The following is a 14,802-nucleotide window of genomic DNA, read 5'->3' on the forward strand; positions in this document are numbered from 1 at the left end:
CACCCGGCAGGCCTGTTCGCGCCGCCCCCGCTCGGAGGTCCCAAGTTTTTCCAGCCACTCTGCGGAGCCTGCGAGCTGGTGACCGAAACCGCGGCCAAAGTTCCTGTGTGTCTTCCTTCCTCTTCTCGGGCAGCGCCGCTTCGGACCCGGGCCGGGGGTGGAGAGCGGCCGGGCGGCGGCACTCAGGCCGCGGAAGCCGACCTTCTCCCGCCGCCTCTTTCCCCGGACCCCGCGCCGCAGGGCTTCCTGCTCGGGGCTCACCCTCGCCCGAGCGCGGGGTCCGAAGGCCAGGCGTTCACGGGGGTAGAAAGCCCTGGGACCCTTGGGGCAGCCGTCCCGGGCCCTGCCCCTCAAGTTCCAAGGGCGGGCCGGTTCTCGGGGCCGTTGGACGGCAGCGGTCAATGGGGAAGGCCTTTTGGGGAGCCGGTACTTATCTGGGGAGAGCGGGAGTCGCCGGAATGGGGGTCACTGTGGAGCGGGCAGGACGAAGGCCTGGGCGCCGAGTGCCACCGGCGCTGCAGGGACCTTCAGCAGCGCAGACCTTGCCCGGCCTGTTCTCCTGTTCCCCACTCTTCTCTGCCTTCCCATGTTTTTCTTCCTTACAATTTTAAAATTTTAAACACCTTTCCCGTTTGTTCGGTAAGTTTTGAAACTGGGCTGGGCTCTTTGTGACTCTACTCCTTGTCATGTTTGCAGCCAGAATGGTGAGGGGGAAGTGGTAGTTTTGAAAGGGGGGGTGAAGGAAGGAATGTGGGTTAGACACAAGGTCACAGATCCAGAGGTAGGGCCTACCAAGGTGGGCCAGCCCCAGGCCTGGACACGGGGTGAGGGCTGCCCAGGCATCCACAGCTCTGTTACTCTGGGTGCTGAGTGTGTGTAGAGGGGGCTCTGGTTTCCTGCTTGGGCCAGACCTGAAGGAAAGAGGGACTTAGTTCCCTTTTCTCAAAGAAGAGCTTCTAGATGGACTAAAAATTAGGAAGTAGAGGCATTTTAGTTACTAACAAAAAAAATCATGCTGAGCTGTGTTGGTTTTGAGCAAGGCATTTTTGGGGTTCAGGCTAAGAGATCTGATCAGCCAAATAGAGGGGACCAGCCTACCTCCCCATCCTTAAAAAAAAATGGGTGGGAGTGAGTCAGGCCTTAACTGAGCATTGGAAAATGTTATCAGGAGCTGAATGATGAGTTTGGTGGAGAAAAATCACGGTCAGATCCTCCGTTTCGGTCCACGAGTTTAATGGACAAAGATTATGGAGAAGAGAAACCTCCGTTTCACTCTAAGCTCCTAAGCTAGCCTCTTACATCAGGGTCTTGTGCCAAGTTGCAGGTGACAGTGATGGGCCGCTTGTTCCAAAGAGAACAAAGACTTGGAGGATTGCTTCTCTTTGTGCCCAGAGACTCTCACATCTTCCTTCCCTGGGGACTGCCGTGTGGCTGCAGGCTGGTTTGAGCAGAGCCCCTGGGAATGAAGTTGCCCTTGCTGGATGGTCATATTACAACAGCGAGACCACTTAGGACTCTCTGCGTGGGCCCCTTGTCCATCTCTTCCCCATTCTCCTCCTTCTCCTCTTTTCTGGGAGTCTCCCCAAGTCCACTAGTCGAGGAAGGAATGTCCATCTGGAACTTCACAGAGTGTAAGCTGGAGCCGGGTCTCCTGGCATCACCTGGATCCCTGAGGGGCCTGAGCTGCAGGGATCCAGAGGGCCTTGCTCAGGGCTCCACCAGCACTCCTCATCAGTTTGTTCAGCAGACATTTGTGAGTGCCGTGTTCATCTCCATTCCTGCAAACAGATGGATTTGACAAAACCCTTGCCCTCAAGGAATCTTTGGTTCTGAAGAGACACACAAGTCCCCAAACTCCCTGGTTGGGGACATGAAGCTCTGTGGTTGCCCACATAAGGGAGGAAGGATGGAGGGAAGACGAAGGTGACATTTGAGTTGAATCTTGAGAGATAAATGTGGGTGTGTCGGGCTGGGCGTGCCCCGTTGGCCTCTCCTTATTCAGTGTGCGTAAGTCAGAGCTGGGTAATGCTGGGGTGGTGGAAAGGAAGGAGGTAGGGCGAGACATGGGCCAGTATTGGGCAGTTCTTCCCCTTCCCACCCTGACACGTATAAAGAGGCTTCTCTCACTTCTTGAGCATCTGCTCTCTTCTTACCTCTGTGCAAGCGAGGCGTGTGGAATACAGCCGTTAACAAGATAGATCCTTTCGGCAGTGACTGGGACATTTGCAGAACCGTAATAGGGAAGGAGAATCAGTGTGTAGTTTCATAAGCAGTAAAGATGGAAATTTAACCTTCCAGGAGGTTCCTTTATTTTATTTTTATTTTTTGGCTGCACCACGGGGCTTGTGGGATCTTAGTTCCTCGACCAGGTATTGAATCCAGGCCCTTGCAGTGAGAGCATGGAGTCCTAACCACTGGACCACCGGGGAATTCCAAGAAGGTTCCTTTACTTAGTAAATATTGAGCACCTACTATATGCTAGGGCAGTGTGGAAAGCAGAGTAAACCAGACAGGTCAGCTCCTGTTCTCTTTATACTGTAATAGGGAAAGTATTAATCAAATGATTTTAGATATAAAATTATAAACTGGGACAAAAGCTATGAAAGAGAGGTCCTCAGTGTCATAGAGAATTAACTAGGGGGTCTGCCCTGTCTGGGAGGTAAGGATGGGCTTCTCTGAGGAAAGGATATTTGAAGGATGAGGGAACAGTGTTACCAAAAGCAGGAAGAGCACAGACAATGGCTCTGAGGCTGGAGGAAGGAGTAGTGATAATGGTTGGAGGGAAGGAGCAAGGCTGGGAGTGATATGGGTGAGTCTGGAGAAGTATTCCAAGACTAGACCATCTAGGGTCTGCCAGATAGTGCTGAGGATATGGTCCTTATTCTGAGACTATCCCAGAAGTAATCATGTCGATATCAACCCACCATTGAAGTGATGGTTCTCAACCTGGGGCTGTACAGCCCCCTAGGGGTCATTTTGGAACTTTGTGGAAGCTTTGTTTGGTTGTCACAGGGATTAGGCTCATATTCAGGATGCATCTTATTCATTTCAGTATAGAACGAAGGCACTGCAAGTGCTTATTTGCGATTCTAAAGAGGTGAATTGTCAGAAATACGATTGAAGGAGCCTAAGTGGGTGTGTGAGTCGGGGGAGAGTGCCTGAGTTTTCTGGCCAGAGAGAGCATCCTAAAGACTTTCTAGGAGGTCGGAGCAAGTATGGTCTTCCCCTGGCCATTCACAGCCGGGATTCCAAATGGAGTTAGACTTTGGGGGATCGCAGCCTCCGATATAACCGTGAATAGACCTGTGAGTGGAGAATGAGCTAGCATAGCCCAGAATGGCCCACCCCTCTGTATTCTGTTTCAGATCATTTGGTTCCCCAATGCAACCTGCACCCCCATGCCCTGTTTCCTGGAAGCTGCAGAGTTAAGGGCAGCAAAGAACCTCACTGTCTAGAGTCTTTGACCCCAACCCAATCCCGATCCAAGAACAAGAAACTGCTGTCCATCAATGGTCAAACAAATAAAAATGATAAGACATAAGTTATGGGCTTTATTCCCAATAACAGAAATAATACTTGCTCATTGTAGAAACTTTGAGAAACACAGGGAAGAAACTAGAGTCTCCCACTCCCTCTCCCCCAAGATTGATATTTAAAGTAAGATTTTCTGCTATTTCATAGGACAGAGATAATTTGTGGTTGTTGGTTTTGTTTTGGTTTTACAAAAGAGTGATACTCCACAGTTTGTAAAATGCTCTTTTTGCTTAATATGTGATGAATGATTTCTCGTGTCACTTAAGATTTGTTTGCAATTAGGTTTTCAGTAGCGTTTTTATAGCCAGTCACAAATGTCCCTTCATCTGTGTGACCAGCCCCCTCCCCCTTTTTGTGGCTCAAGAAGCTTCCAGTTCTGCCCATTCACGAACAAGACAGTGATGAACTCCCCTGTAGAGAAGTTTTGGTGTGCAAAGCCGTAAATACTTCCCAGGGATAAATGGCCCTCACCTTTCACAGAGAGAGGAATGGAGCGCCTCTTGCCCTGCTGGGCATGCTGGCATTAAACAACTGTCTAGACTTGTTAACATCTAGAAATCAATGGTTGTCCCTTTATAGCCAAATGTGATAGTAGTAACATTTTAAGTCATAGTCGTATTTTTGGTGTCTGATGGTTTGGAAAAGCAACAGTGACATGGGTGGACTGGGAAATTTTGTAATGCTTTTATTTTATTTTTTTAGAGGTTAATAAGAAAAGATTTATTTCTTCAGAGTTTCTATCAGTCATTGGTTGCTGGTGTGAAAATATATCTTTTTCACAAGTCACACGGTGCAAGGCTGATGGAGTCACCACTGTGACTTTGGGACACCTTCTATGACACATGCCTTCTTCAACTGAAATCAAAGAAGATAATAAGCACATAAGGATCTTACAGGTTCTCTTTTATTCTTTGGCTCAAAGGTGATACCATTGGTCAGAAGCAGCCGCATGTCCTTTCCAAAAGCAAGGGGTCTTGGAGAAATCATCTTCTGTATGTCCAGTATGAAATGAGAACTGTATAACGTCTACTGCAGCCTTTCTTTTCATCAAATACTTTTTTTTTTTTGCGGTACGCGGGCCTCTCACTGTTGTGGCCTCTCCCGTTGCGGAGCACAGGCTCCAGACTCGCAGGCTCAGCGGCCATGGCTCACGGGCCCAGCCGCTCCACGGCATGTGGGATCTTCCCAGACCGGGGCACGAACCCGCGTCCCCTGCATCGGCAGGCAGACTCTCAACCACTGCGCCACCAGGGAAGCCCATCATCAAACACTTTTAAAGGCACTTGTATTTAAGCTATGACAATAGCCGCGTACACCGGAAGGATGATAGTACCACGCGGGTATGAGGCATTATTTATTCAGGCTGCAGAGTATGTGGATTTCCTAACTGCTGGCAAGAATTCCCCTCCAGGGCACCCCAAATAACTGCCTGTCCCCTCCACCCCCGATTGGGAACCACTGGCCAGAGAAGATGGTCCTGATGCAAACAGCAGCTGAGGGTCCATGAGGCTGGGGGACCAGGGTGGGAATGGGGCTGGTGCATGGTCCCGCATGAGTCTAGACAGAGTTGCACAGGGTTTCTGGTATTACAGTGGGTCCTGGAGACCCTCCAGGACATTCCGAGGCCTCCCTGTGTGGGTCAGTGCATTGATTTCAGTTCTGTACCAGGGAAGGCCTTCTCTCTGCTCCCTTCCTCCCATCCCTCATCCCCCACTCTCAGTGCTGGCGCTTCCTGTCCGGGCCCCTGGCTGTCCATCTGTTTCCTCCCCCTGCCATCTGCCCGAGGTGCTGCCCCAGGCCTGCTGCCTGGGAGCCTCCCTCTGACCCGCCGCCTGCCAGATGCTCTCCTTCTTTGTCACCAGTTTGGCTCAGCAGTTCCTTTGCCCACTGCTCACTCCCGGGCATTCCTCTCTGGGGTCCTTAGCAACTCCTGGCATCCGTGGCCTGGCTCGGGGCCTGGTGCTGGCGGCTGGTCCTCCAGCCCCGGGTCTTCCTGAGAGATGAGGGCTGGCAAGGAGAACGGGGCCTCTCCCCAGCGCAGCCCTGTCCTGCTCCCTGGCGGAAATCAGCACCGTGAAGCTTCTCAGCATCCTGCTGAGAAAGCCTTTCACCTGGTTTGTGTTTTACTTCGCAGAGGCAGTGACAAGGCTCTTCCTTTCCCTTGAACAGCCTTTTACTTTACATAAATAGAAGGATAGATTGATTGATAGAGAAAGAGAAATTGTCTATAAAATGGTTGCCACACATTACTCATGGAAGGGGTTGCTGTGAAATTTAAGAGTAAAGAGGGTGTCATTTTCATTTTTTAGAGGTGGAGAAAGTGAAGGGAATTCAGAAGGGAATGAGAAGGAGGAGGGAGAAATTAAAGGCTTTCGGGTACAGAGTAAATTGGACCTTCTGGAAGGCAGAGGGAGCGATTAAATATAGCATGACCCTCCATATCTCTTTACTCACTTCTTCCTCTTAGGTTTTCTTTATTCCCCTAAGGAGGTGGCAACAACGCTAATATTGTTTATCAAGAAGTCTTTTTTAAACTTTTCCTCTCAAATGATGAAAGTGATACTTAACTAATTGTAATAGCATCTATCACACATTGAGTTCCTGTTAGGTGACAGCCACTGGGCTAGGTGTTTTACATGTGTGACCTCATTTAATCCTCATGATAGGTAGGTCCAATCATTATCTGCACCTTACAGATGAGGAAACAGAGAAATTAGGTAACTTGCCCAAAGTCACAAAGCCATAAATAGCGAAGCAGTTTGAGTCCAAATCTTGAGCTCATAAAAGGACAATTTGGGGTTATTTTTTTTATTATCAATATGCTATGAGAATTTTTCCATGTGATTAAACCTTATTTGAAAAGGATGCTGTGATAACTACACATGGTAGTTGGTTGGACCATAACTTATCCATTTGTCTCCTCATTGGTGGGCAGACGGTAGCAGAGCTAAAAGGAGGTGCTCTGAGATGTGACAGCAGGTACTAATGACAGTTTCACCTTTTGCCAGAGATGAACTCAGCCAGAGTGGGGAAAACTCCTCACTGGGGTATAGGCCAGACAGTGGGCGTCGTATTTTATAAAGCGTTTCACATGTTACTCTCTGGGCTGCTGGAAGGCTTAAGAGGAAACCATTAGTATCATCTTTGTGTTTAAGTCCTAGGTTCCTCCTGAGAGGAGAACTAAGGTTCGGGTGTCTGCTTTATTATGTCAGGCAATTTTACATGCAGTTTCCCTTTGTTTAACCCTTAATGACTGTTATTTATTTTCCCTTTCTGTTGGTTGAATGAAGGCTGAGAGGGTTTGTAACTTGCCCAAGTTTCAAAAATTCCATTAAATTCTGGAGCCAGCATTTGAGCCTAGGTGTGGCCAAGGCCCAACCCTTCCCCCAATGGTGTGCTGTCTGTCTGTCTGTGTATGGCAGACAGGCTCCCAGGCTAGCCCACTGTGGCAGACACACCCTAGGGGGACCCCCAATGAGTCACAACCTTATGTAACTCCATCCTCTTGAGTGTGGGCAGGACCTGTGACTTGTTCTAACCAGTAAGAAATAGCAAAGATGATGGGATGTCATTCCCATGGTTATGTCATATGCCAAGGTGAAGGGATGCTGCAGATGTAATTAAGGTTCTAAATCACATGATTCTGAGTTGATCAAAAGGACATTATCTCCAGGTAGGCCTGATCTAATCAGGTGACAGCCCTCAAAAGAGGTACAGTTAAGTCCCCCACATATGAACGAATTCCGTTCCAAGAGTGCGTTCATAAGTCCAGTTTGTTCGTAAGTCCAACAAAGTTAGCCTAGGTACCCAACTAACACAGTCGGCTATATAGTACTATAATGTAATAGGTTTATAATACTTTTCACACAAATAATACATAAAAAACAAACACAAAAAATAAAACATTTTTAATCTTACAGTCCAGTACCTTGAAAAGTACAGTAGTACGGTACAAGAGCTGGTATACAGGGGCTGGCATCAAATGAACAGGCAAGAAGAGTTACTGACTGGAGGAGGGAGAGGAGGTGGGATATGGTAGAGCTGAGGGATCGTCACCAATAGGAGGAGGGCAAGCTGCAGTTTCACTCACGCCTGACATTGATGGCACAGGTTCTGGTTCCTTGCTGGATTCAATTCTATCTACCCTCTTGAAAAATGATCCAGTGATAGTAGTAGCTATCACTGCTAGTAGCTCCTTTTGTCTCGTCATGGATGACACGGTAGCACTGGATTGCATTTTGAATGGCTGCTGCAACCTTTATGTACCATTCTATGTTCAGGTCCTGTGCTTCAAAAACTAACAGTGCCTCCTCAAATAAAGAAAATCCCCTTGCCATTTCCTGCATTGTGAATCTCTGTGGGTATCCTGGGCTTGAATTAAAGATACTGTACTACTGTACTCTCTACAGTACTGTATAGTAAAGTACACAAAAGCACAACCACTTGTAGAGGATGCACGCACGTGTACGCCAGACATGTGAACTAACTTACGTGATTGGACTTGCGAACACACGTTCGCATCTTTGAAAGTTCGCAACTTGAAGGTTCGTACATAGGGGACCTGCTGTACTGGTTTCTTCCCAAAGGAGAGATGCTCCGGCTGGCCCTGGAGAAGTAAACTGCCTTGCTGGGAGACGGCCTGGCAGAGGAGCACGTGGCGAGCATCTGTAGGTTCTGTCTAGAAGCTGAGAACAGCCCTCTGCTGACAGCCAGCCAGAAAACAGGGACCTCATTCCTATAGCTGCAGTAGCATATGAGCTTGGGTGAGGACCCCAAGCCTCAGATGAAACCCCAGTCTGGCCACCACCTACACTGCAGCCTTGAGCAGAAGTCTCTTGCCAGGGCTCCTGACTGGTGGGAACTGTGAGATGATAAGTGAGTACTGTTTTAAGCTACCAACTTGGGATAATTTGTTATGCAGCCGTAGACATCTCACACACCCACAGAAGCCCGGGCCTCCTGCATCAAATCCGGTGGTCTCACGGCTGCTCCTTAGCAAGAAAACATGGGGCAACAGCCGTGCAGGAGACAGGAGGTACAGTGGCCATTTTTACAATAACAGTTATACAAGTTTTTATCTGGGCTGTGGTCACATGTCATTGAATTCCTGTGGAGTAAATCTGTTGGCTGAGTTCTTGCCCTTGGCATTATGCTGAATGCTTTAAATGCAAGAACTCACTCGTCATTACAGCATCCCTCAGAGGTGTCAGTACTTCCACTTTACAGATGAGGAAACCGTGTGGGGAATTTAAATACCTTCTGTGCAGCTACTAGACATGTTAGAACGGCCTCTACCGCCCAGTAGTCCCACTGTCCTCCAGGGTCACTTCCCAGAGCCACTCTAAAAAATAAAATCCTGATGCAAACAGTAATTATGGTTGTACAATTGTTAAAATTGTATTTGGTTTTTTTGAACAGATAACATTCACATGATCAAGATTTTAAAAGTTCAAAAAGTCCTCCAATTCTTGCTTTCCCTTCCTGGAGGCTACCAGTGATACTGGTTTCTTGTATATCCTTCAGGAGTTATTTTATGTTTCGATGTGTGTGTGTGTGTGTTTGTGTGTTTGTCCATCTTCTTTCCATCTTGGGGATAATTCCGTATGTGTTCAGTGTATTCTCATTCTCCTCATTTTCCTTAACAGCTGCGTTGTGTTCCAGAGAATAGATGTACCATAATTTATTTAATTAGTCCCCTCTCAACAGGCATTCAGGTTATTTCCCATCTTTTGTTGTGTCGTAGTGCTGTTGTGGATACCCTTGTACATATCATAGTTCTGTGTGTGTACAAGGTAATCAGAAGGAGAAACTCCTAAAAGTAGAATTCCTGGACCAGATGTTGCCTGCTCTTGGAAATTTGTTCATCTGTCCTGTAATTTAGATTCTCACACATCTCCTGTGATCTTCTCCCAGAGGGTTTCAGGGGTCTTCCACATTCATTGCCATTGAGAGACTCTACTTCGTGTTCAGGGTTCAGAGTTCCACTGCTCTAGACTCCCACTGAACTTTATTTAAGATGTTAAGAACCAGAAAAGTCTAGGGAACAAGAAGACCTGCGTGACCAGCATTTTTCTTAGAATTTCCCAACATCCATCACAGGGAGTGTTGAAGTCAGCTTCCCTAAAAGGAGATCTAGAGATGGGCATTCTTGTGCATCTGGTCCTTGAGTGAGGGCAGCAGTCAAGGGCAAGAGGAGGACTAGACAGATGGGTTTGAGAAGTCTCGCCTCAGCCTGATCCTGCGGGGAGCTCTGGAGAGTGAGGTGCACCACAGAGATGCTCCTCTAGCCGTTAGCGAGTCATAATCTTTTGGCTGGTGGAGGGTCTGGCCTTGGTGTTTGATGGCTGCTGACTGATCAGGGTGGTGAATGCTGGAGGTCGGGGCTGCTGTGGCAATTTCTTAAAATAGGACAACTGAAGTTTGCCGCATAGATCGACTCTTCCTTTCACAAATGATTTCTCTGCGGCCTGCAGTGCTGTTTGATAGCATTTGACCCAGTGGAGAACTTCTTTCAAAATTGGAGTCAATCCTCTCAAACCCTGCTGCTGCTTTATCAACCAAGTTTTTGTAATATTCTAAATCCTTTGTTGTCACTTCAACACGCTTTATAGCATCTTCACCAGGAGCAGATTCCATCTTAAGAAACAACTTTTTTGCTCATCCATAAGAAGTGACCTCTGTTCTGTTCTAGTTTTATCAGGAGATGCAGCAATTCAGTCCCATCTTCAGGCTTCACGTCTGATTCTAGTTCTCTTGCTGTTTCCACCACATCTGCAGTGACTTCCTCCACTGAAGTCTTGAACCCCTCAAGGTCATCCATGAGGGCTGGAATCAACTTCTTTCAAACTCCTGTTAATGTTGCTATTTTGACCTCCTCCCATGAATCATGAATGTTCTTCATGGCAGCTAGAATGGTGAATCCTTTGCAGAGGTTTTCAGTTGACTTTGCCCAGATCCATCAGAGGAATTCCTATCTATGGCAGCTATATAGTCTTAACAAAATGTATTTCTTAAATAATAAGACTTGAAGTCAAAATGACTCCTTGATCCACGGGCTGCAGAATGTTGTGTTAGCAGGCTTAAAAACAACATTCACTTCGTACATCTCCGTCAGAGATGTTGGGTGACCACGTGCCTTGTCAACGAGTGGTCATATTTTGAAAGGAATCTTTTTTTCTGAGCAATAGGTCTTACCAGTGGGCTGAACGTGTTCAGTAAACCATGTTGTAAACAGATGTGCTGTCATCCAGGCTTTGTTGTTCCATTTAGAGAGCACAGGCAGGGTAGATTTAGCATAGTTCTTAAGGGCCCAGGATTTTCGGAATGTAAGTGAGTATTGGCTTCAACTTAACGTTGCAGTAGCCCCAAACAAGAAAATCAGCCTGTCCTTTGAAGCTTTGAAGCCAGGCATTGACTTCTCTCCAGCTATGAAAGTCCTGGATGGCATCTTCTTCCAATAGAAGGTTGTTTTGTCTGCATTGAAAATCTGTGGTTTAGCGTAGCCACCTTCGTGAATTATCTTAGTTAGATCTTTTCCATAACTTGCTGCAGCTTCTACATCAGCACTTGCTGCTTCACCTTGCACTTTGATGTTATGGACACAGCTTCTTTCCTTAAACCTCATGAACCAACCTCTGCTCGTTTCAGACTTTTCTTCTGCAGCTTCCTCATCTCACTCAGCCTTCATAGAATTGAAGAGAGTTAGGACCTGCATCTGGATTAGGTTTTGACTTAAGGGAATGTTGAGGCTGGTTTGATCCTCTAACCAGGCCCCTAAAACTTCCTGTATATCAGCATTAAGTCTATTTTGCTTTCTTATCATTCGTGTATTCGCTGGAGGAGCACTTTTAATTTCCTCCAAGAACTTTTCCTTTGCATTCACAGCTTGGCTGTTTGGCACAAGAGGCCGAGCTTTCAGCCTGTTGGGGCTTTCGACATGCCTTGCTCACTAAGTTTAATCATTTCTAGCTTTTGATTTAAACTGAGAGACATGTGAGTCTTCCTTTCACTTGAACACTTAGAGGTCGTTGTAGGGTTATTAATTGGCCTAATTTTAATATTGTTGTGTCTCAGAGAATAGGGACACTAGAGAAGAGGGAGAGAGATGGGGAACAGCTGGTCAGTGGAGCAGTCAGAACACACACAACAGGGACTTCCCTGGTGGTCCAGTGGTTAAGTCTCCACGTTTCTGCTGCAGGGGGCATGGGGTCAATCCTGGTCGGGAAACTAAAATCCCACATGCTGTGGGGTGCGGCCAAAAAAACCCCCAGCAAACAAACAAAACCCCACAACACTTACTGGTTAAGCTCACCATCTTTTTTTTATTATTATTATTTATCTATTTTTGGCTGTGTTGGGTCTTCGTTGCTGCGTGCGGGCTTTCTCTGGTGTGGCGAGCGGGGGCTACTCTTCGTTGTGGTGCGTGGGCTTCTCATTGTGGCGGCTTCTCTTGTTGCAGAGCACGGGCTCTAGGTGTACAGGCTTCGGTAGTTGTGGCACGCAGGCTCAGTAGTTGTGGTGCACGGGCTCAGTTGCTCCACGGCATGTGGGATCTTCCCGGACCGGGGCTTGAATCTATGTCCCCTGCATTGGCAGGCGGATTCTTAACCTCTGCGCCACCAGGAAACTCCCAGGCTCACCGTCTTTCACGGGCATGGTTTGTGGTGCCCTGAAAGAATTGCGATAGTAACATCACTGATCACTGATCACAGATCACTATAACAAATATAATAATAATGAAAAAGTTTGAAATACTGCAAGGATTACCAAAGTGTGACACAGACATGACATGAGCAAATGCTGCAGGCACCAATAGATACTCCAGGAGGTCAGTGACGCCAGTGCTATTGTAAAAAATGCAATAAAGCAAAATGCAGTAAAACAAGATATGCCTGTATTTAGCGCTGTGATCACCATTTCAACATATAATTGTCTTAGTGTCATTTAGGGATAAAAAATTGATTTCCAGATGTAGTGGGTCATCTGGTCCCCCTCCCCTCAAATTTATATCCCCGTCCTAAACCCAGGGAGCTGTGAATGTTACCTTATTTGGAACAAGGGTCTTTCCAGATTTAATCACGTTAAGGGTCTTTAAATGATTATCTAGATTTTCTGGGTGGGCCCTACATCCCACGACAAGTGTTTTTATAAGAGACTCAACAGCAGGGTTGTGGGGAAGGCGATGGTGATGTGAAGGTGGGGCAGAGCTTGAGTGATGCAGCCATGAGCCAGGACGGCCAGAGCAGCCGTGCAAGCTGGGAGAAGTAAGGAACACACCCTCCTGAAGTCTCCAGAGAGAGCTCAGCCCCGCCAACTCCTTGATTGCAGCCCAGGGATGCTGATTTTGGACTTCCGGTCTCCAGAACTGTGAAAGAATACATTTCTGTTGTTCTGAGCCACCAATTTTGTGGTAACTTGTAACAGCAGCCACAGGACACTAATAAACCAATGAAAGGCTGTCAGTTGTGGGCAGACTTTTCAGAGTTTGTCCTTTTAATTGATTATTTATTTTTAATATTTATTTATTTGGCTGTGCCGGGTCTTAGTTACAGCACATAGGATCTTTAGTTGCGGCATGCATGTGGGATCTAGTTCCCCGACCAGGGATCGAACCCAGGCCCCCTGCATTGGGAGTGTGGAGCCTTAGCTGCTGAACCACCAGGGAAGTTCCTAGTTTGTCCTTTTAGAAGCATGAAGTTTTGGAGAGGTGATGGCCACCCTCTGCCGCTCTGGCTGGCAGTTACGCCTCCATCTTCTTTATTTTAGCACATTTTTTTCCTTAATAGCTTCTTCAGAGAGAGCAGCGGTCCTTGAATTTTTGCTGAGAAAAGCAGAACCATAAAGACAGAGCAAACTTGAAGGGAGAGAGCATCAGAGTCATTCTCAGATGGCAGGGTGGAGGCAAAAGATGAAAAGTGGGTTCCAGAGATGTGCTGTCTGGCCTTCCACAGACAGTAAATGAAGTGTCCCCAATTCCCGCAAACTGTTAGAATGCCAAATAAATTTTACCGCATTCTAGTAGAATCTTCACAGATAAGAGACTGGAGCTCAAATACATCTTAAAATGGTCGCGTGAACCCTGCTTAATTTACTGCTTGTGAAATAGTTGCTGTTTTAAATGTTTGTTGAAGTGCCCAATGATTTGTCTCTAAACTATATATACTTTTGTAACTTTTTATTTATAAACAATTCCAGATATACAGAAACTTTGCAGGAACAGCACAAGGAACTCCCCACATACCCTTCCCTCAGGTTCTCCGGTCGTTAACATTTTGCCACATTTGTTTAATCATTTTTAATTTATATACACGTTATTACTTTTCTCTGGACCCTTTGAGAGTAAGTTGCAGACATGATGCCCTTTTGTCCCCAGTGCTTCAGTGAGCATTTCCTAAGAAGGACCTTCTCTTACAAACTGCATTATGGCTCCCTCCATCTGGAGATCAGTGACACCAGTGCTGTCGTGTCTAATCTATCAGCCTTATTCGGGTTTCACCAGTTGACCCACTAACGTCCTTTTTCTGGTCTAATGTTGCCTTCGGTGGTTGTGTCTCTGTAATCTCTTCAACCTGGAATGGTCTCTCTTATCTTTCGTGACTTTGACATTTGTGAAGAGTCCAGGACAGAGCAGCCCCAGCATTGGATATTGAAGTTGGTTTGGAGGGACCCTCTGATTCTCCGTGTTTTGTGGCTACAACAGAGGGAAAAGAGAAAGAAAGGAAAGAAAAGTGTTTGGATCATGGTGACTTATCTCCCTTTTAGTGCTTTTGTTTTCACAAAAGTCCCTTTTGCAGACTTCCTATCTGGAGGTAATAGCTCAAGTTGAGCTTAACTGCATGTCCTGTTAATAAAAAGAAAAAAGAAAAATGGCTTAGCTCAAAGGTAACATTCTTAGGGGACTTCCCTGGCAGTCTAGTGGTTAAGATTCCACGCTTCCACTTCAGGGGGCACAGGTTCGATCCCTGGTCGGGAAACTAAGATCCTGCATGCCTCATGGCTTGGCCGAAAAAAAAAAAAAAAAAAGGTAATATCCTTGGGACAACGGCTAAAATTGCTTGGGGGATTCCTCACAACAGCCTCTATCATTTAGTTACTGTTATTTTCCTTTCTTTTTTTTTTTTTTTTTTGCCATGCACCCTAGTTCACGGTAATTTATGCCATCAGATACAGAGTTCAGCTGAAGTATTTAGCTGTTGACCAAAAACCTGTGCTCCCTCTCCCAGGGTGCAGGCTTGTTTCTGGTGGACAGCTGTGCAGCCATGCAGCTAG

General features: G+C 46.7%; 1 protein-coding gene across 1 annotated transcript in view; it reads left to right on the forward strand.

Moving 5' to 3' along the window:
* The window catches only part of CMTM7 (CKLF like MARVEL transmembrane domain containing 7), a 42,108-nt gene that overhangs the window by 495 nt on the left and 26,811 nt on the right, over positions 1-14,802 (forward strand). The window lies entirely within an intron of this gene.

The sequence above is a fragment of the Grampus griseus genome, assembly GCF_964374135.1.
Source record: "Grampus griseus genome assembly, chromosome: 10".
Taxonomy (NCBI): domain Eukaryota; kingdom Metazoa; phylum Chordata; class Mammalia; order Artiodactyla; family Delphinidae; genus Grampus; species Grampus griseus.